This window comes from Canis lupus, chromosome 3 (assembly GCF_048164855.1).
Source record: "Canis lupus baileyi chromosome 3, mCanLup2.hap1, whole genome shotgun sequence".
In the NCBI taxonomy this organism is placed as follows: Eukaryota; Metazoa; Chordata; class Mammalia; order Carnivora; family Canidae; genus Canis; species Canis lupus.
Window position 1 is genome coordinate 74,632,823 of NC_132840.1, and position 23,880 is coordinate 74,656,702.

General features: G+C 41.3%; 1 long non-coding RNA gene and 1 other non-coding gene across 20 annotated transcripts in view; one reads left to right on the forward strand and one right to left on the reverse strand.

Annotated features, from left to right (window-relative positions):
• LOC140631111 (uncharacterized) overlaps positions 1–23,880 on the forward strand; it is a 167,494-nt gene that overhangs the window by 38,568 nt on the left and 105,046 nt on the right. For 16 of the 19 annotated variants that reach the window (XR_012028771.1, XR_012028753.1, XR_012028752.1 and 13 more), the window contains one exon: positions 19,449–19,514. The exons of 2 other annotated variants lie outside the window; for them this stretch is intronic. This is a non-coding gene — a long non-coding RNA (uncharacterized lncRNA). Of the gene's footprint in view, positions 1–10,819; positions 12,071–19,448; positions 19,515–23,880 lie in introns of those variants that run through there. One more of the 19 variants, XR_012028772.1, reaches the window with a different exon arrangement.
• LOC140631296 (U6 spliceosomal RNA) lies at positions 9,744–9,847 on the reverse strand. Its single transcript, XR_012028938.1, has one exon. It is a non-coding gene; the product is annotated as a U6 spliceosomal RNA (small nuclear RNA).

The following is a 23,880-nucleotide window of genomic DNA, read 5'->3' on the forward strand; positions in this document are numbered from 1 at the left end:
TAATCCCTTCTGCTGACCTAGGCTTCAGAAGCCTGTGGGAAAACCGAGGGGGTTATAAGGAGTGGGGGTTGCAGGCCAGCAACCCGCCCCTTTGGCCCGTGCCCACGCCTCCTCACGCCTCCTCCTTTCCTTTTCTGCGGGAGCCCACCTCCCTGCAGCCTCAGTGAGAAGTTTTGGAGTTGGAATATTCCAGGCTTTCCCCAAAGGAAGATGGTGGGGTGTTTTTCCACATTGGAGCAGCCCTTCAGAAGCAAGGCAGGCCCTGCATCCTGTCCTTCCTGGTCCTGAGCCCTGCTCCACTCCCCCATCCGTCCCAGGACGCCCCACCCCTCAGGGGCTTTTGCTCTGGGGCACTCAGTCTCCCTCATTCCTGGGCTGGCCCCTCCTGGAGCAGACAGCTAGAAGGTTCTTCTCATATTCTCCTCCTGACACTCCCTTTCCTACTCCTCGTTCCTGGGGAGTGTCTGCTTGTTTGGTCTTCAGACAAGAGGGGTACTGTTTTCCACCAAGCACTGTGCTGGGCATATTACATCCATGGCTGTGTTGACCCCACACCAATATGCTGGGTCCATCCCATTCCACTCCCCATCCTGTTTCATGGCTAGTAAGTGGCAGACCTGGCCGATTGGTCTGGGCTGTGGAACCCCATGTCCTCAGTCCTGAGCCACTCTATGGGCTATATCCCAGCCAGGTGGGAGGGGCCGCTGTGGAACTGTGGGAAAGGGGAATAGAGGAAACCAGCCTTAAATCCCATGGGGCACCCGCCCTGGCCCTATCAATTTGAAGTCACCATAAGCCCTTGGATCTTTTATTTTATATTATTTTTTCATGGCCAGTGCCAATGACTTGTCTCTCCCACAGACAGGTGAAGTGGATTGTTTTTTGAAGGTTTATTTGTTTGATTTGCATCCCCATGGCCTCTTGGTGAATTCTGGCCAGGGCATCCTGTGGGCTAGCCCTGCCTCTCTGCCGCCTGATGCCCATTCTCCTATTTCTTCACAGAAGTCGGTCCTGGCACCTTAACTGCAGTTTCCATTACCGCAGTGCTACTGTTGGAAGTCATCCCTGGGCCAGCAAGTGGGAGATTCACTTCCCTCTCCCTCCCTGGGAGGTTAGGTGACCTCCCAGAACACAGAGTGATGGACCTTTCTAACTGGAATGAGCTGCAAGGATGGTCCAGTCTAGGGGCCATTCACTGTGGTAAAGAACAGAAGCTCTGGGGGTGGAGGGGAGGGTATGAAAAATGTAGTTTTCCCTGCCCACTTGGGATCTCCCTAGTCTAGCAGTCCTGCTGCCTGTGTCTGCACTTTTCACAAGCTCCCCAGGGCCTGGGAAGTACAGAACACTGGTCTGGCAAGACTATTCCTCTTTGTAGATCAGGTCACCTGGCTTCTCATTGTCTGTAGGATGATTTTTAAGGCACTGGACGTCCTAGCTCCTGGCTGTCCACCTTCACCACCACCTCATCTTGCTCATTCATCTTCTCACTACATTCCAGAAACCCAGAAGGGGGCCCTTCTCCCTGTCACTGCATGCATGTGTCCTCTCTAGGTTAGCAGCTTTCTGATTCTCAGTCTGAGGGGTCTTTCTTATCAGAACACAGTTGCATAGGTTGGAACCTAACCCTCCTCCCTCTCTCTTTCTCTCTCTCTTTCTCTCTCTCTCTCTCTCTCTCTCTCTCTCACACACACACACACACACACACAGATGGGACTGGAGACAGTACTTTTTTTTTTTGGCAGAACATGGGGATACCCAGAGGCCTCTTAACTACAGAAGATATCTAGGCTCTGGCTAGACAGGACCCTGGCTGCTGTTTCCCACTCTGTGGCAGAGTCTCTGAGTGTTGTTGGATGGAAGACCTAGCTGTGCTATTTTGATAAGGTTATGAGGGCATGGCCTACTTTCTGGGTCCCCAAGCACTTTACTTCAGGAAGGGGAGGGGAGTGTGGACTCTAGAGGGTAGGGCACTTGTGTGTCTGCTAAAGCAAGATCTCTGGCTGGTTGGAGTTAATGGTTCAAATGAGACAGTCTAGGGGCAGGGATAGAACAAATTGTGGTGAAAGAGAGGAGATTTTAAAATCTCCCATTTGCTAACAAGACGGGATCAGGGTGCTGACAGCAGGAAGAGTTTAGAGGAATCCACCCAAAGTAAGATTTCCTGACATCCTGGGGCTGTTCTGTTGGTTCCTTAGAACTAACTCTCTCATCATCTCTAGTTGCCTCAGCTAGGGACACATGGGGTAGAAACTCCTCTAAAAATGCATAGTCCTTTAGGATGACCAGAGGACTACCAGCCGTTTATTTCTTATTCACTGATTCCATCATGGTGTTGACAGAATCATTACAGAATCACAGAGGTGATAGAAGCCATCCCATCATTTTATAGCTGGAGACTGGGGTCCAAGAGGGGAAGGATTTGTCAAAGGACTGACAGATACTTTTGGAGCACTGCCAGGACTAGCTATATCCTAGATCTGACTCCACATACAGTGTTCTCCACTGCGTCCAGGCTGGGCCTTTGGACTGCTACTAGACTGATTGCACTGGCCCATGGTGAATAAGGAAAACAAGGACAGTGTAGGATATTCTAAACATAGCTGTCAGGTTGCCACCTTGTTTTGATCACCTCCTCTTTACTCCATTGATAAGGGAGGGATTTTTACCCTTGGTTCAGAGATGGCTGAACACATGACATCTGATACCAGACAGATGAGATGAACAGTAGTTTGTTAGTCACATATACTCCCAGCCCAGAGGAGGATACCACACACAGAAGTTGCACATGAGCAGTGAACAGAACAGGAGCAATGGGAGGCAGGCTTTGTTAGTTAAACACTGGCTTGCTGAATAATTCTGTGGGCTGGCATGGAACTGAGGCCCACTATTCAGAGATAATCCAAAACTATGCCTAGGTCCCATGATAAGAAGGGTTGACTGACTAAGGGAACTTAATAGCAGAAACTAAGGTGGAAGGAAGACTTGTGGTTAGGCTGTTGAGGTACCCCAGATGTTATCATGTCAAGGCAACACATATTGTGGGGCCCTAATCTGGGACTCATCGAGGGCCTATGCCACATAGCTGCCCTTCCTTGGGAAGGCCTATGTTTCCATGCTAAGGTCGTACCTCTCTGCTTCTTTGAAGGGGCAGTGGTGGAAGGCATGTGTGTTTTTAATGTCCAAAGGCAAAAATGGAAATTTGGTAACTTCCTGTTGACCTGAAATTTTCTTTGGAAATGTGACTAGTCTATGAAATTCAAAAATCTTGGAATCAAGGGCTCTACCCTCTGCTGCCTTTCCCACTCTCTAGTTGAGGTCAACTCCCCAAGTGAGGTCACTCTCTGAAGAAGCGCACGTTTGGTTGAAGAGTAGGACAAGAAATAAGAGTGATCTCTTAGAACACAGGCCAGAGGGCAAGAGGACAAAGCACCAATGGACGTATAATATTCGACATTTCATTTTTTAAATTATTTATTTATTTATGTAAAAGAATTAATTAATTAATTAATTTAGAGAGTGTGAGTGTGGAGAGTGGTAGGGGGAAAGGGAGAGAGACACGGAGCTCAATCCTAGGTTCCTGAGATCATGACCTGACCTGAAATCAAGAGTCAGAGGCTCAACTGACTGAGCCATCTAGACACTCCTCAACATTTATTTTAAAAATTTTATTCACGGACATATAATTAAATAATTAAGAGACATTTTTGTTTCAGGTGCGATGTTCTAGGCACAGGGCTACACATTGGAATTACAAAGATCAACAGAGCACAATTCTACCTTCAAAGGCTTGTCTAATGGGGGAGACAGAAATGGTATAGAGATGATTAGAAAGCAGTAGGGTAAGGTCAAAGGTAGAATGTGTATAGAGTATTGTGGGGCAAGTGATGCCCCAGTCATATAGGCTTTCTTGGAGGAGGTAAGACATGAATGGAGTCTTTAAAGATGATTGAGAGTTGCCCAGGTGTGGTAGATTGTTACGTTAACGGTCTCCAATGAATCATGCATCCCGGTACCCATACCCTTTGTGTGATTCCCATCCACATTTATTCTGGGCTTGGCCATGTGACTTGTTTTGGTCAATGGGCCATCGGCTAATGGGATGCAAACAGAAGCGTAGTAAGTGTTTGTATGTTGAGACTTGCCTTCTTGGAATTCAGTTGCCATGTGAGGAAGTTTGAGCTAGACATGTGGAGGACTGAGGTGTCTCAGTTTATATCAACCACCATTTGGGATCAGCTAGCCCCCAGTTGACTGCCACATGATCACAAAAGCATGTATAATCCTAACTGATGCCACATAGAACAGAAATAAACCATCCCAGATAAGCCTACTAAGGTGGTTCCAAAACATGAGCACAAGTTCTTCGGTATGACTTCATCAAGTGATGTCTGTATCCTCTCTTGAGTCTCAATGGAGACGTAACTGCTTCAGTCAATAGCATACGGCAGAAGTGATGCTAAAAGTGATGCTAAAAGACTTCTGAATTTATTTATTTATTCATGAAAGACACACAGAGAGAGAGAGAGAGAGAGAGGCAGAGGGAGAAGCAGGCTCCATGGAGGGAGCCTGATGTGCGACTCGATCCCAGGACTCCAGGATCACGCCCTCAGACGCTCAACTGCTGAGCCCCCCAGGCGTCCCAAGACTTCTGAATTTAGATCTTAAAAGGCCATATAGCTTTTATTTTGTTTGCTGGAAGACTCCCTCTTAGGGCCACTGTATAAAATGCCTGATATCCTGAGGCCATGCGGTAAGGAAGAATCACGGAATGGCATTCATTACATGTAGATAAAGAAGCCTCCAGATAATCACAGCACCAAAGCTGTTTGAATTATCCACCTAGCTGCTTAAATTTTCAATCTAGGCCCCAGATATTGTGGGACAGGGACTGATCTATCCACGGAATTCAGGAGTGTAACAAAATGGTGGTTGCTTTAAGCTATTGTTTTAGGTGGTTTGCTGTGTAACAATAGATATCTGATACATAAATTGGTATCTAGAAGTGTGGTGCTGTCTTAAAAACCCAAACATGTGGTGTTCGGAACAGGATGGTGGGTGAAGGCTTGAACAACAAGCAGCAAGAGTTGTAAGTGCCTGGAAAGGGAGCTAGAAACTGCTTGGACTAAGGGTAACCAGTGTTATGTAGTTCTGATGCCACTGGCAGAAGGAGTGCCTAATGAATTTGTGGGTTTGGCTTGAGAGATGTAGAGATGGGACGTTAAAAGTGCCATCTGGGTGCTTCCAGCTGGCATGTCAGGTGTTACAAGGGAGAGATGGGCTAAATAAGGATCTCTGTCCAGTTTGCTGGGTTGGAAAAAAAATCTAGTTCTCATTTCTGGTCTTTCCAGCAGGTAGCAGATTCCCCAAGTAAGAACTGGCCTAAAGGTAAAGATGAAATCAAGGGTATGATTGTAGAACCTTTGTTAAGATCCCCAAGAAGATTTAAGGTGGTGCCCAGTAGACCTTCTTAGTTAAACAAAAGGGTTTCTAAGACTATTAAAGCTGCTGTTTTTTTTTTAAAGCTGCTGTTTTATAGCTGAAGTAGAGTCTTCTTTCTTCTTCTTCTTCTTCTTCTTCTTCTTCTTCTTCTTCTTCTTCTTCTTCTTCTTCTTCTTCTTCTTCTTCTAAGATTTTATTTATTCATGAGAGACACACAGAGAGAGACAGAGAGGGAGAGAGAGAGAGAGAGAGGCAGAGACATAGGCGGAGGGAGAAGCAGGCTCCATGCAGGGAACCTGATGTGGGACTTGATCCTGGGACTCCAGGATCACACTCTAGGCCAAAGGCAGACGCTCAACTGCTGAGCCACCCAGGCATCCTTGAAGTAGAGTCTTCTTGAAATTAACTATGTACGTGGCTTTTGGAGCAAGAATTGAATCCAGTAATACTCGTAGAAAAACTATGAAGTCTTGAAGAGTATTGTTTTGGAAAAGACTTTTAGTTTGGACTGAAAGAAACTGAAGTAGTTAAAAAGTGAAAAGAGGCCTCTTGGCCCCCAATTTACCATGGGCAGTAAGCTGGCCATTATTCACAAGGGCCTTCTCTTATGGAAAAGAAAATCCTCTCAGAGTGCAGAGCCAAGGAGAGGGGCAGCCCGGGTGGCTCATAGGTTTAGCACCACCTTGAGCCCAGGGCCTGATCCTGGAGGCCTGGGATGGAGTCCCACGTCGGGCTCCCTGCATGGAGCCTGCTTCTCCCTCTGCCTGTGTCTCTGCCTCTCTCTCTCTGTCTCTCATGAATAAATAAATAAAATATTTAAAAAAATAAGCCAAGGAGAATTGGACACTATTCATGTAACATCCTTGCCTCCCTGTGAACAAGGAGGGGTCCTGGTAACAGAACCTGGCTGGGTTTCAGAATTGCTTTGAATCAGTGATCTCCCCGTACCTCTTATTCTCTCCCTTTTAATGTGAGTATCTATTGCATATCTCCTGTGCCTGCTTCACAACTGTATGCTGGGCACATGTGGAAGGCAGACATTGTGTCTTGTTAGTTCATAGGTTTTTGGATCAAAAGGAGCTACACCTGAGGAGTTGTACCCCAGGACAACTTGCTGCACCTTGTGAGATCATGGACTTTGGGCCTGGTGTATGATTGGATAGTTACTATTTTGGATGTTTTGGGAAGGATGGATATATTTCACATGTGGAAGGCTGTGCATTGGTAGGGGTAGAGGGCAGACTGGTAGATTGCTATGTTAATCCCCCCACCCCACCCAGAGTCACACCTCTTCCACATTGATTCTGGGCTCAGCTGTATAACATGCTTTTGTCAATGGGACCTCGGTAAATCTGCCACAGGCAGAGACTTCATAAGTGCTTGCCCACTAGTGCTTGCTTCTTGGAACCCAGTTGCCATGTGAGGTGTCCAGGCTAGCCATGGGGAGAGACCAGAACTGGATACTCCAGCTGGCAACCTCACCCATTGGCTAGACACTATGCGGGCCCCTCTTGGAGCATCTAGCCCCAGTGTACCTGTCAGCTGCTCACAGTGCTTGGGTGAGCCCAGCCAACTAAGTTTGGAGCACATCTATCTGTGCACTATTCCAGCTGATCCCTAACCAAACCGCTGATTCACAGAATTACTAGTCTGAGTGGTTTGATATAGAGCAATAGATAGCAAACCAGATGAAGAGAAACAAAGGCATTAAAACAAAGGAGATGGTATGAACACAGACACAAAGCAAAGCAAAGTGAGTGTGGGAAAATGCAGGCAGTTTGGGGTTGTCTGAGGTGGTGAATGTTGAGAGGGGACAGTGGAAAAATGGGGAAGAGCTAGCCAAGAAAGCCCTTGTCTGTTTGGATGTGGGTGATGGGGAGTCATCAGTGATCTACAGGAAGGATGTGAATGGCCAGATAGATGCATTCTTTTTTTTTTTTTAAGATTTTATTTATTTATTCATGAGAGACACAGAGAGAGAGAGAGAAAGGCAGAGACACAGGCAGAGGGAGAAGCAGGCTCCATGCAGGGAGCCCGATGCAGACCCATCCTGGGACTCCAGGATCATGCCCTAGGTTGAAGGCAGGTGCTAAACTGCTGAGCCACCCAGAGATCTCCAATAGATGCATTCTTTAGAAAGATTACCCTAGGGGCAGAATAGGAGATGAAAAGAGGGCCATATAGACCCTCTCCTGCCCAGGTGGTTTTTTATTCATGTACTATGTTGAGAGTGGAGCTAGAGAGGTAGAGGGCAACTTCTGGGGAAGCAAGGTGGTTTGATAGACACTGCCTTGAGGTCAGGGTCATGTCTGTCTTGTTTATTGCTGTATCTCTGGGGCCTCCAGGTTCCAGCACAAAGATACTTCTCAGTATGTATGTATATATGTATGTATGTACGTATGTATGTATGTATGTATGTATGTATTTATATTTTGAATTGACATGTAGGTTACATACATATTTTTAAAGGTTTTATTTAAATTCCGGTTAGTATACAGTGTAATACAGTTTCAGGTGTACAATATAGTGTTGCAACAGTTACATAAATTATGAAACACCCACTATGGTAAGTATATTTACCCTCTGTCACCATTCAAAGGTGTAACAATATTGTTGACTATTTTCCCTATGCTGTACTTTTCATTCTTGTGACTTACTTATTTTATAATTGGAAATTTGTACCTCTTAATTCCCTTTACCTGTTTTGCCCATTCCCTCATCCCCCTCTCCTCTGGCAACGACTACTTGGTTCTCTGTATTTATGTCTGTTTGTTTGGGTTTTTTTTGTTTGTTTTTTAGATTCCACATATAAATGAAATCATAGGGTGTTTATCTTTCTCTGTCTGACTTATTTCACTTAGCATAATACCATCCATATTTCATTCTTTTTTTGTGGCTAATAGTCCATTGTGTATATATATACTACATCTTTACCCAACCATCTATCAATAAACACATAGGTTGCTTCCGTATTCTGGCTATTATAAAGCTACAGTAAACATAGGTGTGCATATATCTTTTCAAGTTAGTGTTTTGTTTACTTTGGGTAAATACCCGGAAGTGGAATGGCTGGATCATATAGTAGTTCTGTTTTTAATTTATTAAGGAACCACTATACTATTTTCCATAGTGGCTGCACCAATTTATATTCCCTCCCACAGTGTACTAGGGTTCCCTTTTCTCCATATGTTTGCCAACGTTGGTTATTTCTTGTCTTTTTGATACAAGCTATTCTGACTGATGTGGGGTGACATCGTGATTGTGACTTCATTGTGATTAGTGATGATGAACATCTTTTTCTTTTCTTTTTAAAGACTTTATTTATTCCTGAGAGACACACAGAGAGAGAGAGAAAGAGAGAGAGAGAGAATGAGAGAGAGAGAGAAAGAGACACCGGCAGAGGGAGAAGCAGGCTTCATGCAGGGAGCCTGACGTGGGACTCAATCCCAGGTCTCCAGGATCATGCCCTGGACTGAAGGCAACACTAAATTGCTGAGCCACCCAGGCTGCTCTGAACATCTTTTTCATGTGTCTGTTGGACATGCCATGTCTTTGTTGAGAAATGAAGAACCTGTCTATTCAGGTTGTCTGTCCATTTTTTAGTAACATTGATTGTTTTGGGAGATGAGTTGTATGAATTCTTTTTATATTTTGGATATTAACTTCTTATCAGATATGTCATTTGCTGATATCTTCCCCCATTCACTAGGTCATCTTTTCATTTTGTTGATGGTTTTCTTAACTGTGCAAAAGCTTTTTAGTTTGATGTAGGCCCAATTGTTTATTTTTTCTTTTATTGCCATTGCCTGAGGAAACAGATTCAAAAAAATATTGTTAGGACTGATGTATAAGAGGTTACTACCTATGTTTTCTTTTAGGATTTTTATGGCTTCAGGTCTTACATTTGGGTCCATAATCCATTTTGAGTTTATTTTTATATATGGTTTGAAAAAATGGTCCAGTTTTGTTCTTTTGCATGTAGCTATCTAGTTTTCCCAACATCACTTACAGAAGACTGTCTTTTATCCATTGTATGTTCTTGCCTCCTTTGTCAAAGATTAATTGACAGTAAGTATGGTATTATTTCTGTGATGTCTATTCTGTTCCATTGATTTGTGTATCTATTTTTTTGTGCCAATACTGTACTGTTTTTGGTTTCTATAGGTTTGTAGTAGAGTCTGAAATCTGAGATTGTGATATCTCCAGCTTTGTTCTTTTTCTCAATATTGCTTTGGCTATTTAAGGTCTTTTGTGATTCTAAACAAATTTTAGGATTTTTTTATTCTTGTTCTTTGAGAAATACTACTTGTATTTTGATAGGTATTGCACTGTGTGTCATCCTTGTGTAGGGGCCATGCTAATTTCTGTATTGTTTCAATTTTAGTATATGTGCTGCCACAGTGAGCATTGACCTATTCCTAGGTCAGATTGCATTGAATCTGTAGATTGCTTTGGGTAATGTGAACATTTTACCGATATCAATTCTTTCAGTTCATGAACATGGTATATCTTTCTATTTATTAGAGTCATCTTCAGTTTTTTTCATCAACATCCTATAGTTTTCAGAGTACAATTCTTTTACCTTCTCAGTTAAATTTGGTCCTAGGTATTTTATTATTTGTGATGCAATTATAAGTGGGATTGTTTTCTTAATTTCTCTTTGTGCTAGTTCATTATTGATGTGTAAAACACAACAGATTTCTGTATATTAGTTTTGTATCCAGAAACTTTGCTGAATTTATTGGTTCTAACAGATTGTGTGTGTGTGTGTGTGTGTGTGTGTGTGTGTATGTGTGTGTATGGTGTCTTCAGGGTTTTCTGTATATATAATATCATGTCATTTGCAAATAGTGGCAGTTTTATTTCTTCCTTATCAATTGGGATGTGTTTTATTTCTTTTTCTTATCTGATTGCTATGGGTAGGACTTCCAGTACTGTGTTGAATACAAGTGGTGAAAGTGGACATCATTGTCTTGTTCTTGATCTTGGGGAAAACACTTTCAGCTTTTTACATTAAGTTGATGTTAGCTGTGACTTTGTCATATGTGGCCTTTATTATGTTGAGGTCTGTTTCCCCTATACCCACTTTGTTGAGAGTTTTTATCATGAATGGATGCTGAATTTTTTCAAATGCTTTTTCTGTATCTATTGAGATGACCAAATGATTTTTATCCTTCATTTTGTTAATATGGAGTATTGTGTTGACTGATTTGTGGTTATTGAACCACCCTTGCATCCCTGGAATGAATTTCATTTCATTGTGGTGAATCATCCTTTTAATGTATTGTTGAATGCAGTTTGCTAATCTTTTGTTAAGGAATTTTGTATCTGTGTTCATCCAGAATATGGACCAGTTCTTTTTTCTTTTTTTCTTATATAGGCTCCACACCCAGCATGGAGCCCAGTATGGGGCTTGAACTCACAACGCTGAGATCAAGACCTGAGCTGAAATCAAGAGTTGGATGCTTAATCTACTGAGCCACCCATGCATCCCTTCCTTCTTCCCTCCCTCCTTCCCTTCTTTAATGTCTTTGGTTTAAGGTAATGCTGGGATCAAAGAACAAATTTGGAATTTCTCTTTCTTCCTGATTTAATCTTGGAAGATTGTATGTTTCTAGGTATTTATCTGTTTCCTCTAAGTTTCCAATTTGTTGGTGTATAACTTTTCATAGTAGTTTCTTTTTTAAGAAAAAGATTTTATTTATTTATTTGAGAGAGAGAGAGAGAGAGAGAGAGCAAGCATGAGCTGGAGGGAGAGGGAAAGAGAATCTAAAGTAGACTTCGTGTGGAGCCAGAGCCCATTGTGGGGCTTGATTTTACGACTGTGAGATAATGACCCGAGCTGAAATCAAGGGTTGGCTGCTTAACTGACTAAGCCATCCAGATGCCTTTCATAGTAGTTTCTTGGAATCCTTTGTATTTCTATGTTATTCTTTGTAATTTGTCTTTCATTTCTGATTTTGTTTATTTGAGTTCTCTTTTTTTATCAGTTGGATTAAAGGTTAATCAATTTTGTTTATCTTTTCAGAAAACCAGCTCTTAGTTTCATTGATCTTTTCCAGTTTTTTTTTTTTATCTGTATTTCATTTATTTCCACTCTGATCTTTATAATTCCCTTTGTTCTACAAATCTTAGACTTTGTTGTTTCTTTTCTGGTTCCTTTAGATGTAAGGTTAGATTACTTATGAGATTTTTCTTATTTCTTGAGGTAGGCCTATATCACTGTAAAATTCCTTCTTTGAACTGCTTTTGTTGTGTCCCAAAGATTTTGAACTATTGTGTTTCTGTTTTCATTTGCCTCCAGGTATTTTTTGATTTCCTTTTTGATTTCTTCATTGACTCACTGGTTGTTAGTAGCATGTTGTTTAGCCTCCACATGTTTGTGTTTTTAGCAATTTTTTTCTTGTAACTGACTTCTGTTTTCATACTATTGTGGTTGGAAAAGATGTTTGATATGTTTTTATTCTTAAATTTATTGACACTTATTTTGCAGCCTACCCTGTGGTCTGTCATGGAAAATGTCCCATGTGCATTTGAATGGAATGTGTATTATGCTATTTTTAAGTGGAATGTTCTGTGTATATTTTGTATATATTTTATTAAATATGTCTGGTTTAATGTGTCATTCAAAGTCACTGTTTCCTTATTGTTTTCTGTCTGGATGATCTATCCAGTGATGTAAGTGGGGTGATAAAGTCTCCTACTATTATTATATTATTGTCAATTTCTTTTATGTCTGTTAATATTTGCTTTGTATATTTGGGTGCTCCTATGTTGAGTACATAAATATTTACAATTGTTATATCTTCTTGGATTGATCCATTTATCACAATGTCATGCCTTTCTTTGACTTCTGTTAGTTTTTTAAAATTTTATTTATTTATTTGTGAAAGACACACAGAGAGAGGCAGAGATTTAAGCACAGGAAGAAGCAGGCTCTCTGTGGGAAGCCCAATGCAGGACTTGATTCCAGGACCCCGAGATCACAACCTGAGCCAAAGGCAGACACTTAACCACTGAGGCACCCGGGTACCCCAATTGGTTTTGTTTCAAGGTTGATTTTGTCTGATATAAGTATTGGTACCCCAGCTTTTTTTCACTTTCATTTGCATGGAATATATTTTTTCATCCCTTCACTTTCAGTCTGCATGTGTCTTTAGGTCTGAAGTGAGTCTCTTGTGGACAGCATATAGATTAGTCTTATTTTTTTTTTTTTTTTTTTTTTAAAGATTTTATTTATTTATTCATGATAGTCACAGAGAGAGAGAGAGGCAGAGACACAGGCAGAGGGAGAAGCAGGCTCCATGCACCGGGAGCCCGACGTGGGATTCGATCCCGGGTCTCCAGGATCGCGCCCTGGGCCAAAGGCAGGCGCCAAACCGCTGCGCCACCCAGGGATCCCGATTAGTCTTATTTTTTAATCCAATCAGTCACCCTAGGTCTTTTGATTAGAACATTTAGTCCATTTATATTTAAAGTAATTATTTATTTTTTTAAGATTTTATTTATTCATGAGAGACGAGAGAGACACAGAGAGAGAGGCAGAGACACAGACAGAGGAGAAGTAGGCTCTATGCAGGAAGCCCAATGTGGGACTCGATCCCGGGACTCCAGGATCATGCTCTGGGCTGAAGGCAGGCACCAAGCTGCTGAGCCACCCAGGGATCCCCATATATTTAAAGTAATTCTTGATAGGTATGTACTTATTGCCATTTTGTTAATTGTTTTCTGGTTATTTTTGTAATTCTTTGTACCACTTCCCTCTCCTGCCCGCTTCCCTTTGATTTGATGAATTTCTTTAGTGCTATGCTTGGATTTCTTTCTCTTATTTTTTGTGTATCTATTATACATTTTTGGTTTATGATTACTATGAGGTTCACATATAATATCCTATGTATATAAGTCTATTTTAAGTTAATATCACTTAAGTTTAAACACATTCTCAACGCACTACATTTTTACTATCTTTATCAATGTATATGCCATCATATTTTACATCTTTTTATGTATTGTTTAATTATTATAGATATGATTGATTTTACTACTTTTGTCTTTTAACTTCTATACTAGCTTTATAGGAGATTGATCTACTGCCTTTACTATATGCTTGCTTTTATCAGTGAAATTTTTTCCCTTTTATTTATTTATTATTTATTTTTTATTTTTTTCCTTTTAGTTATGATCTTTTTTTTTTTTTCTCTTAAAGAAGTCCCTTTAATGTTTCTTTTAAGGGTGGTTTAGTGGGATGAACTTTTAAAATTTTTGTCTGGGAAACTCTCTCTCCTCCAATTCTGAATAAAAACTTTTCCAGGTAGAACATTCTTGGTTGTGGGTTTTCTTCCTCTCATCACTTTGAATATATCTTGCCACTCTCTTTTGGCCTGCAAAATTTCTGCTGAAAAATCAGCCAATAACTTTATGGGGTTTCTTTTATATGTAATTAGTTGCTTTTCTCTTGCTGATTTTAATATTCTTTATGTTAAAATTTTGACATTTTAATTAAGAGTTACCTAAATATTGTAGGTGCTGCCTATGAGGCAAAAAGGAGAGTGTTCCAAGGAGTGTTTGGGAGAAAGCAGTGGTGGTTTTTCTGGAAAGAAGAAGGAAGGTACTCTCAATGGAGGGTGTCTCAGAAGCAAAGGCATAAAGGAGGGAAGTGTTTCTGAGGAACTGCATATTCTGAAGTTCTATGTGGCTTGGAGTGGGAGGAGGAGAGGGGTAGTACCTGAGATATGGTTTGGGAGGGAGAAGAAGCCAGAACACAAGAGACTGGATTTATAAGGCTGAAGATTTTAGATTTTATCCAGTAAGCAGTGGGAAACTGTGGAAGGCTCTAAAGTAGGGAAGAAGTGTGATGAGACTTGCATTTTGGAGAGATGAATGGAGACCAGGGCAACAGTGTAGGATTGGAAGTGTGCACAGAAATGGGTGTAGAGCAACTAGGAACATAGGAGTTCAGTTGAGGGGGCTGAGGGTTTGAAATAGGGCAGGAGCAGAGGAAATAGAGGAGATAGGACAGGTGAGGGAGACCCATGTTGGAGAATTAATAATATATAGGCACTTTCTATGGTGAGGGTTGCAAGAACTCCCAGATTTTTGGTGTGGCTTTTCTGAAGGATGAAAAAAGACAAGACAACTTTGAGGTGGAAGATCATGAACTTAGTATTGGCCATGGTGAGCTGAGGTACCTGTGGGACATACATATGGAGAGGTCCAGTTTGGGGCTGAGGAGTGAGGTCTGAGTGGAAGGTAGATATCTGGCAGGTGTTGGCAAATAGGGAGCATTGTAGGCTTAAAAGAAAACAGAGCCTAAGACAAGATCTTAAGGAGCACAATATTTAAGGAATAGCAGCAAAGGAGTATGAGAAGGAGTGCCAGTAGAGGGACACATCATCGAAATGGGCATGTTTCAGTGAGAAAATGCTCAGGATGTCAAGTCAAGACTAAATCATATCTATTAGAATTAGCAGTAAGGAGGTCACCTGGTGAGGATAGTTCCAGAAACAGGTAGGAGCTGAAGTCTGAGGTCGTTGTTTAAAAAATATAGGTCTTGTTGTTATTTAGGTATGGCAAGGCCAACAGATCAGGAGACGACTGCCATTGAAAAGGTAGTTATATTCATAGATCCTAAGAGGAGGGACACATGATCCATAGGAGGCCATTCAGGGAAGCACTGGGCTTGGTCAGGAGGCATAAGAAGGAGAGGGAGTTCTGTAGGCAAGAATGGGTGAGACAGGATAAGCAGGTTTAGGATTGGCTAGTTTGAATAATTTCAGTGGGTTCCGGGAGTGACTCTCATTAGCTGATATCTGACCCTGTGATGATGAGGGCAGGTGGCTAGTAGCCTGGAGAGAGAGAACCAGATAAAGGAGATGATTGATGATGTGGGTTCCGTCCAATCAGATTGGTTAGCTAAAAATTGGATTGGTAAATTAGATGGATTAAATTAGATTGGCTGGTTTGCAGTTGAAAGGTGCACTTCTGGGTGAATGGTGTATAAATCTGTAGGAATCAGTTAACCCTGGGGTGGGTAGTCACCCCAGATGTTAAAGCATCAGAATACAGAACATAAAATACTTGATTCATATAGTTTTGGGTTGGGCAGTGAGTGAGAAGAGATTGAAGATGTAAAGCAGAGAAACTTTGTGAGAGTGGTATAACTGCTGGTGGCTCCCTCTTCTCTCAAGAGTGATTGGAGTTGGAGAGGTGAGTTGCTAGTTTCTAAAGAATAGGGCTGGGGTCTTCCCTGAAGGGCAAGTCCTGTCTGCTGGTAAGATCTTGCTCATGCCTGTCTCCTGTGCAGCAGCCCCTGGCAGAAATGCTTGAAAGCACAGGCTGTGGGGCCGCTTGGGCTTTTGGACTCAGGGTTTTCGCTTGGCTAAGTTCAGTGCTTCTCAGTCTGTACAAAGTCAGGGGAGCGCCAGAAAGGGCTGCCTGAGAGGTGAGAATAGCCCCCCTGAGTCCTGACTCAGTCTGTCCGCTAAAGGGAAAACGAATTAGCAGTTTTTTGGCAGGTATAGCTGTGCCTAGGGATAAACAAGACTCATCCTTGTGGAATGTGAGCAGAGTTAGCATATTTTAATTTTATTTTATTGGCTTTTGGAAAAGAAAAAAGGGAGAGGCAGAGATCCCACAGCTGTCTGAAGCCACCTCTATCTCAACTTTCCAAAGTCAAGACCCATCTTCTTGGGCAAAGCTGCTTTGTAAGCAAGCTCCTGTCTCCTGATTAACAAGTTCATAATCTCCCTAACTTCGTCTGAAGAGGCTGACAATTACCCAACACTCTGCCAGCTGGCTTCAGCCAATAGAGCTGCATGTAAATACAGCGGCCTGTAGCTACTCTGGGTCAGGCTACTGCAAAGTGAAGAGAAATTCAACACTTAGATGGGAAAAGGAAAAAAACGGAAACATTTTCTTTATGTTGGAGGCATTTCTGCTGCTCATTGGCAGGAAGGAAAGGCAGAGAATGTTGATGGGATTCTTTTTTTTCCAAAGTGCGGTGTGTAGGAAAGCATGTATATCCACTTATCTGGCTGAGACTCAGGCAGATGTCATCCATTCAGCCTTCCAGGAGCTACTGGAGGAATGGGTGGACCTGGGGATGGGGGTGATTCCAAGCACGAAATCGTTCTCAGCCCAAATCCTAGGCATCATCCTTTCCTGCTTTCATCCGCGTATCCAGTCACTCATCCAAACTGGAATTCTAACCTGCAAGATGCTCCTGGGAGCCAGCTCTTTCTCTTCATCCTGACCTACACAGTGCTAGCCCTAATACTCATCTTCTCTTGCTTGAACTATTGCAGTAGCCTGCTAGCTGGATCCTGCCTCCAGTCTCTTACTCTCCATTGCTACCAGAGCAATTCTTTTCTCAAGCCATGCTTGTTTGTTTGTCTTTTAATGTATACACTTAAAAATTTTTGTAATGTTTTTTTAAATACAGTGATGCTATTGCATATGTTTTTTAAATACAGTGATACTATTTTGTAATACGTGTGTGGTTTTTTTTTTTTTAGAGATTTTATTTATGTATATTGGAGAGAGAAAGAGAGGCAGAGAGAAAAGCAGGCTCCATGCTGGGAGCCTGATGTGGGACTCGATCCCGGGACTCCAGGATCACACCCTGGGCCAAAGGCAGGTGCCAAACCACTGAGCCACCCAAGGATCCCCTATGTGTGTGTTTTTATTTTTTTTTATTTATTATTTTTTTTATTTATTATTTTTTTATGTGTGTGTTTTTAAATACAGCGATACTAAACAACATGGAGTAAAAACTAAATCTTCACTAACTTGTGTCCTCTGGCCATCACTACAGTTAGCCATGAATATAATGATATTAGCAAATCTGTTCTTGGTGGGGAGGTATGGAACACACAGAAATGTAATTTTTTTTTAAGATTTTATTTATTCATGAGAGACACAGAGAGAGAGAGAGGCAGAGACATAGACAGACGTAGAAGCAGGCTCCATGCAGATAGCCTGATGTGGGACTTGATCCCGGGTCTCCAGGATCAGGCCCTGGGGTGAAGGCGGCACTAAACCACTGAGCCACCAGGGCTGCCCCAGAAATGTAATTTGTGATAGATTTGTTGTATGCCTTACATTTTTTTTAACTGAACAATGTCTATTGTGGATTTTTCTGCATCAGGATATATAAAGTTGACTTATTTTTTATCAGCTCTGTGATATTCCATTTATGATCATATTACAGTATATTTAACCATCATATTGGTGGCTATTAGGTGATCTACAAACTGTACTATTACAAGCAATAGTTTAAATATTATTACTAAATGGTTAATTCAAATTAAATTATTGCATGTTTTCTCCCTTTGCAAATGATGTACAGGCTTACATCATCAGTCCAGACTCTTCCCTGGGCTCTGACCCATGGATCAACTATTATTTTTTTTAAAGATTTATTTATTTATTTTAGAGAGTGGGAGAGGGGCAGAGGGTGAAGAAGAGAGAAACCCAAGTAGGCTCTGCACTGAGCATAGAGCCTGACATGGGGCTTGATCTCAAGACCCTGAGATCATGACCTGAGCTGAAACCAAGAGTCAGATGCTTAACTGACTGCGCCACCAGGCACCCCTTGATTAATTGTATGTCCACATGAATGTCTTCACTATGTCTTGTCCACTGCATAAAGGTGAACCCCATCTTCACAATTGCCTGAGCCCAAAACCCTGAAGTGACCCACAGTTACTTCATTTCCCTCCCAGCCCACTCATCTGGCCCATCCATGTGCTATGTCCCATGTCCCCTTTTTTTGCCCATTTCTCTCCAAGCTTTTGTATCTTTAGTAAGCCTTTTAACTTTACTATAGCTGCAGCCCTTCCACAGAAATATTTCACTGCCATCACTCAAAGCTTACATCACCTTTCACCTGGATGAATACAGTCATGATAAGAGTAAATGGCTTATAAAGTACTTGCTATGTGCCAGGCACCATTCAGTGTATTATAAACCCTAGTTCATTTTAATACTAAAAATCACCCTCAGGGTATGTGTACTACTACCATTAATATTTTACTTGCTTTCAAAAGATTTATTTACCTATTTATTTCATTCCAATGTAATTAACATACAGTGTTACATTAATTGTAGGTGTACAATGTAATGATTCAGCAATTCTTTACATTTCTCAATGCTCATCAAGATAAGTGTGCTCTTAATCCCCTTTATCTATTTCACCCATCCCCCATCCACCTCCCTTCTGGTGACCACCAGTTTGTTCCCTATATTTAAGAGTCTTTTTTCAATTGTGTCTTTTTTAATTCATTTGTTTGTTTTGTTTCTTAAATTTCACTTTTGGAAATCAAATGCTATTTGTCTTTCTCATGTACATCATTCAACATTATACCCTCCAGGTCCAAATATGTTGTTGGAAATGGCAAGATTTCATTCTTTTTTATGGCTGAGTAATATTCTGTTCTGTATATATACCACCTCTTTATCTATTTATCTATAGATGGACACTTGAGTTGCTTCCATATCTTTTTTTTAAAGATTTTTAAAATTTATTCATGAGACACACACACACACACACACACACACACACACACAGAGAGACAGAGACAGAGACAGAGACAGAGAGAGGCAGAGACACAGGCAGAGGGAGAAGCAGGCTCCATACAGGGAGCCTGATGTGGGACTTGATCCTGGGACTCCAGGATCACACCCTGGGCCGAAGGCAGGTGCTAAACCGCTGAGCCACCCAGGAATCCCCAGAGTTGCTTCCATATCTTGAGTATTGTAAATTATGCTGCAGTAAACATAGGAGGGCATATATCTTTTTGAATTAGTATTTTCCTTTTCTTTGGATTAATACCCAATTGTTGAATTACTGGATCATAGGGTAGATCTATTTTTAATTTTTTGAGGAAGCTACATACTGTTTTCCACAATGGCTGCACCAATTTGCCTTCCTACCCATCTGGATGAGAGCACGAGGGTTCCTTTTTCTCCATGTCCCCACCAACTCTTGTTATTTCTTGTGTTTTTGACAGGATATGTGTACTATTATCTCCATTTTATAAAAGAGGATACTGAAGTGCAGAGAAGCTCATTAACTGGTAAGAGGCTGAGCTGTTCAACACCATTCTTTCAACTAAATGATCCCTTGTATCCCTTGCAGAACATCCTCCAAATCAATATTCTTTTAAAACGTGGAGCAAGTCATGTCTTGCACCTCTTTAAAACCCTTCAGTGGCTCTGTGTTTGCTTCTTTCTCTTAGAATAATATCCAAATTCCTATAAGGGATTCCACACAGAGAGTCCATGTCTCTGTCTTACCTAGTGTCATCTTTCTCACCAGCATCACATTTGACAGTCTCTCTTTTGGTTCTGGGGCATTTCCACTTGTCCCACCTCAGGGCCCTTGAATTTACTCTTTGTCTAGACAAGTGGGTCTCTCCTGGGGCTATTCCCTCTGCTTCTTCTCCCCTTCTCTCTCTCTAGAAACATTTGGCCACATCTAGAGACACTTTTGGTTGTCACAACTGGGGCAGGGGGAAGAGGTACTGGTATCTGGTGGGTAGAGAGGCCGGGGATGCTGCTAAACATCCTGCAATATATAGGAGCATCTCTGCAACAAGGAGTTATCTGACCCCAAATGTCAACAACTGATAAAACCTGTATCTTCACATGCTTCATTCACTTTCATCTGTAGATGTTGGCCTCCCTAGAAATGTCTTCCTGATTTTCCTATTTAAAAGAGAGCTAGGGACGCCTGGGTGGCTCAGCAGTTGAGCGTCTGCCTTTGGCTCAGGGCATGATCCTGGAGACCCGGGATCGAGTCCCACGTCGGGCTCCCTACATGGAGCCTGCTTTTCCCTCTGCCTGTGTCTCTGTCTCTCTCTCTGTGTGTGTCTCTCATGAATAAATAAACAAAATCTTAAAAAATAAATAAATAAAAGAGAGCTAGCCTCATGCCCCACCTAAATTATCTCTGGTCAGTTTCCTAATTATTAGTACTTACACTTTATTTTGTTTTTCTGGCTTCCTGGGTTCAACGCTTTAGGCCACTGTTTCTAGTCTTCATCTTTTTGGAAAACACCTTAGTGAGATATTCTAAGTTTTTAAATGTGGGTCATGTATGGTCTTTAGAATTTGTTGTATTTTGGTGCTGCTGTCACTGCAGTCTAGTTTTACATCATACTTTTTAACCTATTTGTGTTACGTATATAGGTACTAGTGTTTGAGAAGCACATTTATTGAATTGGGAAGACCTTGCCAATCAATGTTGAGTGAATTAAATGTTTTCAAAATGCAATACAGATCTGTGCTGTTTAATACAGTAGAGTAGCATGTAGCTATTTGAGTAAATTTAGATTAAAACCAATTAAAATTAAGTAGAAGTAGAAATTCAGTTCCTCACTTAGTTCCTTGCATTTCAAGTTCTCGATAGCAAATTGTGGCTCATGGCTACCATATTGGGCCATGAAAATATAAAACATTTCCATCATTGCAAGGAATGTCTGTTGGACTGTGTTGTTCCAGAATTTGGTCCCATTTTAAGATAAAGTATGTATACCACACATAAGTTCATAGAGATATAGATATAAATTTTATGGGTTTCCTGTTGTAATATTTTTTTTAAACTTTGTTTTCTTTTTATACAGTGTGCCTTTATTAACTAGATAGGATATACTAAATTATTAAATGTTAAAAATTACTATGTTCTTTGGGGAAATCTCTACTTTGCTGCATTTAAAAAAATATACTGCTTCATAAATATCTATTTATTTAAAAAGTTCCTTTTACATCCAAGGGAAAGCGACATAGTCTTAACATTTTTCTCATGATGGGAATGTCTCATTTCATAAGTGAATCCCTGGGAGCACTAGAGAAAGAAAGAGACTGGAAAGAGTAATGCTGTGTCCTTTGTCTCATCTCCTGAAATGCACATTCAAGACACATGGGCTCACCTTTGCCCACTCAGAAAACAAAGGACAAAGCAGCCCTTCCAGAAGTGAATATGGCTCACAATTATGGGGATGGGGTATGCTCACTTATTAGGGTCCTCCTGAGATTTCCCCATAATGGACTCTGGCTACTCCCTTTTATTCAGCTTCTTGGCAGGCAGTATGGGGCCATAAGTCCTTCTCTCTCAGGGGCCCAGAAGCTGAAGGGTCAGGAGGCTTGGTGGAGTGTCAGGGAGAAGGGCAGGGGTCTTGTCTGTGTCATCTGAGGCAGAGAAAGGCACTTCAGGAAGCCAGTTACTCTCAAAGGAAGCACCCCACTATTTGTGTGTCTGAGTGTTCTGGGTTGGAGCCAGTGAGAGACAGATGAAGGCAGGTCTCCCTTGTGATTCAGACTATATATCTCCCTTGGTTACCAATGGTGCTGGGATGAAAGTTAGGGCGAGGGGTGGGGTGGGTGGGATGGGGGAGACTAGGGTGAGGTGAGTAAGGCACTCATCAGAGGTGCAACACTTAGGAGGATGCCAAAGAACTCAGGAACTGAGATAAATACTATTTTAATGGCAGTATTTCAAAAAACAAAACAAGTGCAAAGTGCCACGATGAACAAAATATCAGTCTTTGAAACAAAGGCAAGATCTGCCCCTGCACTTGCATGATTCACCTTGCTTGCACCAACCTCTCCTTGGCCCTATCATCAGATAAAAGTTGGTGTCACCATCTTAAATGCAGTAAGAATTTCTCTCCTTAAAGAGTACAAAACAAAACTTCCTGTTACTTTTAGGAAATGCGTGGAGGTCACAGCACATGTCAGGACACAGGTGGCTGAATTTTCACAAGGTCACATACAAGTGCAACCAGAACCCAGCCTCCCAGAAGCTGTCCTTGTGCTCCTTCCAGGCACTGAGCCCCCTTCAAGGTGACCCTAACCCCTAGCCTGACATCTATTTCTTATTTTTTTTAAAAATTGAGCTGAAATTCACACAACGTGTGAACCATTTTAAAGTGTACAATTCAGTGGCATTTTATACACTCACAGTGCTTTGTGAATGACTACCTCTAGCCAGTTCTAGAACATTTTCATTTCCCCAAGGGGAGACTGTAACCATTCAACAGTCATTTCCTGTTCTCCCTACACTGACACCCTCCCCCGGCCTATGGCTAACACGATTCACTCTGTCTCTTGGATTTACCTATTCAGGCCACTTCAAAGAAATAGAATCATAGGGCAACAGGTGACCTTTCATGTCTGGCTTCTTTCATTTAGCTAATGTTGTCAGGGCTCATCCATGTTGTAGCAGTATTGACACTTTCTTCCTTTTTACAGGTGAGAAACTGTTCCAATGTATGGATACACCACATTTTGTTTATCCAGTCATCTGTTGACAGGCATTTGAGTTGTTTCTACCTTTTGCTTTTCGTTTGTTTGTTTTTAAAGATTTTATTTATTTATTCATGACAGAGAGAGAGAAAGAGAGAGGCAGAGACACAGATAGAGGGAGAAGCAGGCTCCATACAGGGAGCCCGACGTGGGACTTGATCTTGGGACCCCAGGATCATACCCCAGGGCTGAAGGCCATGCTAAACCACTGGGCCACCGGGGCTGCCCTACCTTTTGATTTTTGTGAATAGTACTGCTATGAACATTCATGTAGAAGTAGTTGTTTGAATACCTGTTTTCAGTTCTTTTGGGTTTGTATCTAGCTTATATGGATAATTTTATGTTTGACTTTTTGAGGAACTGCCAAACTGTTTTCCACAGAGGCTGTACCACTTCATGTTCCCACCTGGAACGTACAAGGTTTCTGGCTTCTCCGTGTCCTAGCTAATTAACACTTTCTGTTTTGTGTGTGTATGGGTGTGTGTGTATGAGTTTTAAATTTTTAAATTATAGCCATGCTGTGGGTGTGAAATGATATCTCATGGTACTTTTGATTTGCATTTCCCTAATGATTAGTTATGTTGAGCATCTTTTTATATGCTTATTGGCCATTTGTAGATCTTCTTGGAAGAAATTTCTATTTAAGGCCACTGCTTTTTTTAAAATTGGGTTGTTTTGTTGTCTATTGACTTTTTTTATTTATTCTGGGTGCTGGATGTTTTAAAGATGTTGCTTTGCAAGTACTTTCTACCATTATGTAGGTTATCTCTTCATTATTTTGATAACATTGAATGCATGAAAGTATTAAATTTTGACAAATTGCAATTTACCTAATTTTTCTTCAGTTATGTGTGCTTTTGGTATTGTATCCAAGAATTCGTTGCCAAACTCAGGGTTTGTGAAGATTTAACCTTATGGTATCTTATAAAAGTTTTATAGTTAGGTTATATTTAGGTTGATCCATTTGAATTAATTTTTGCATATGGTATGATGTAGGGATCTAACCTTGTTCTTTTGCACATGGCTATCTAGTTGCCTCAGACCATATGTTGAAGAGAATATTTTTTCTCCCATTGACTAGCCTTGGCACCCCTGTTGAAAATTAATTGACCACAGATGTATGAGTTTATTTCTGGA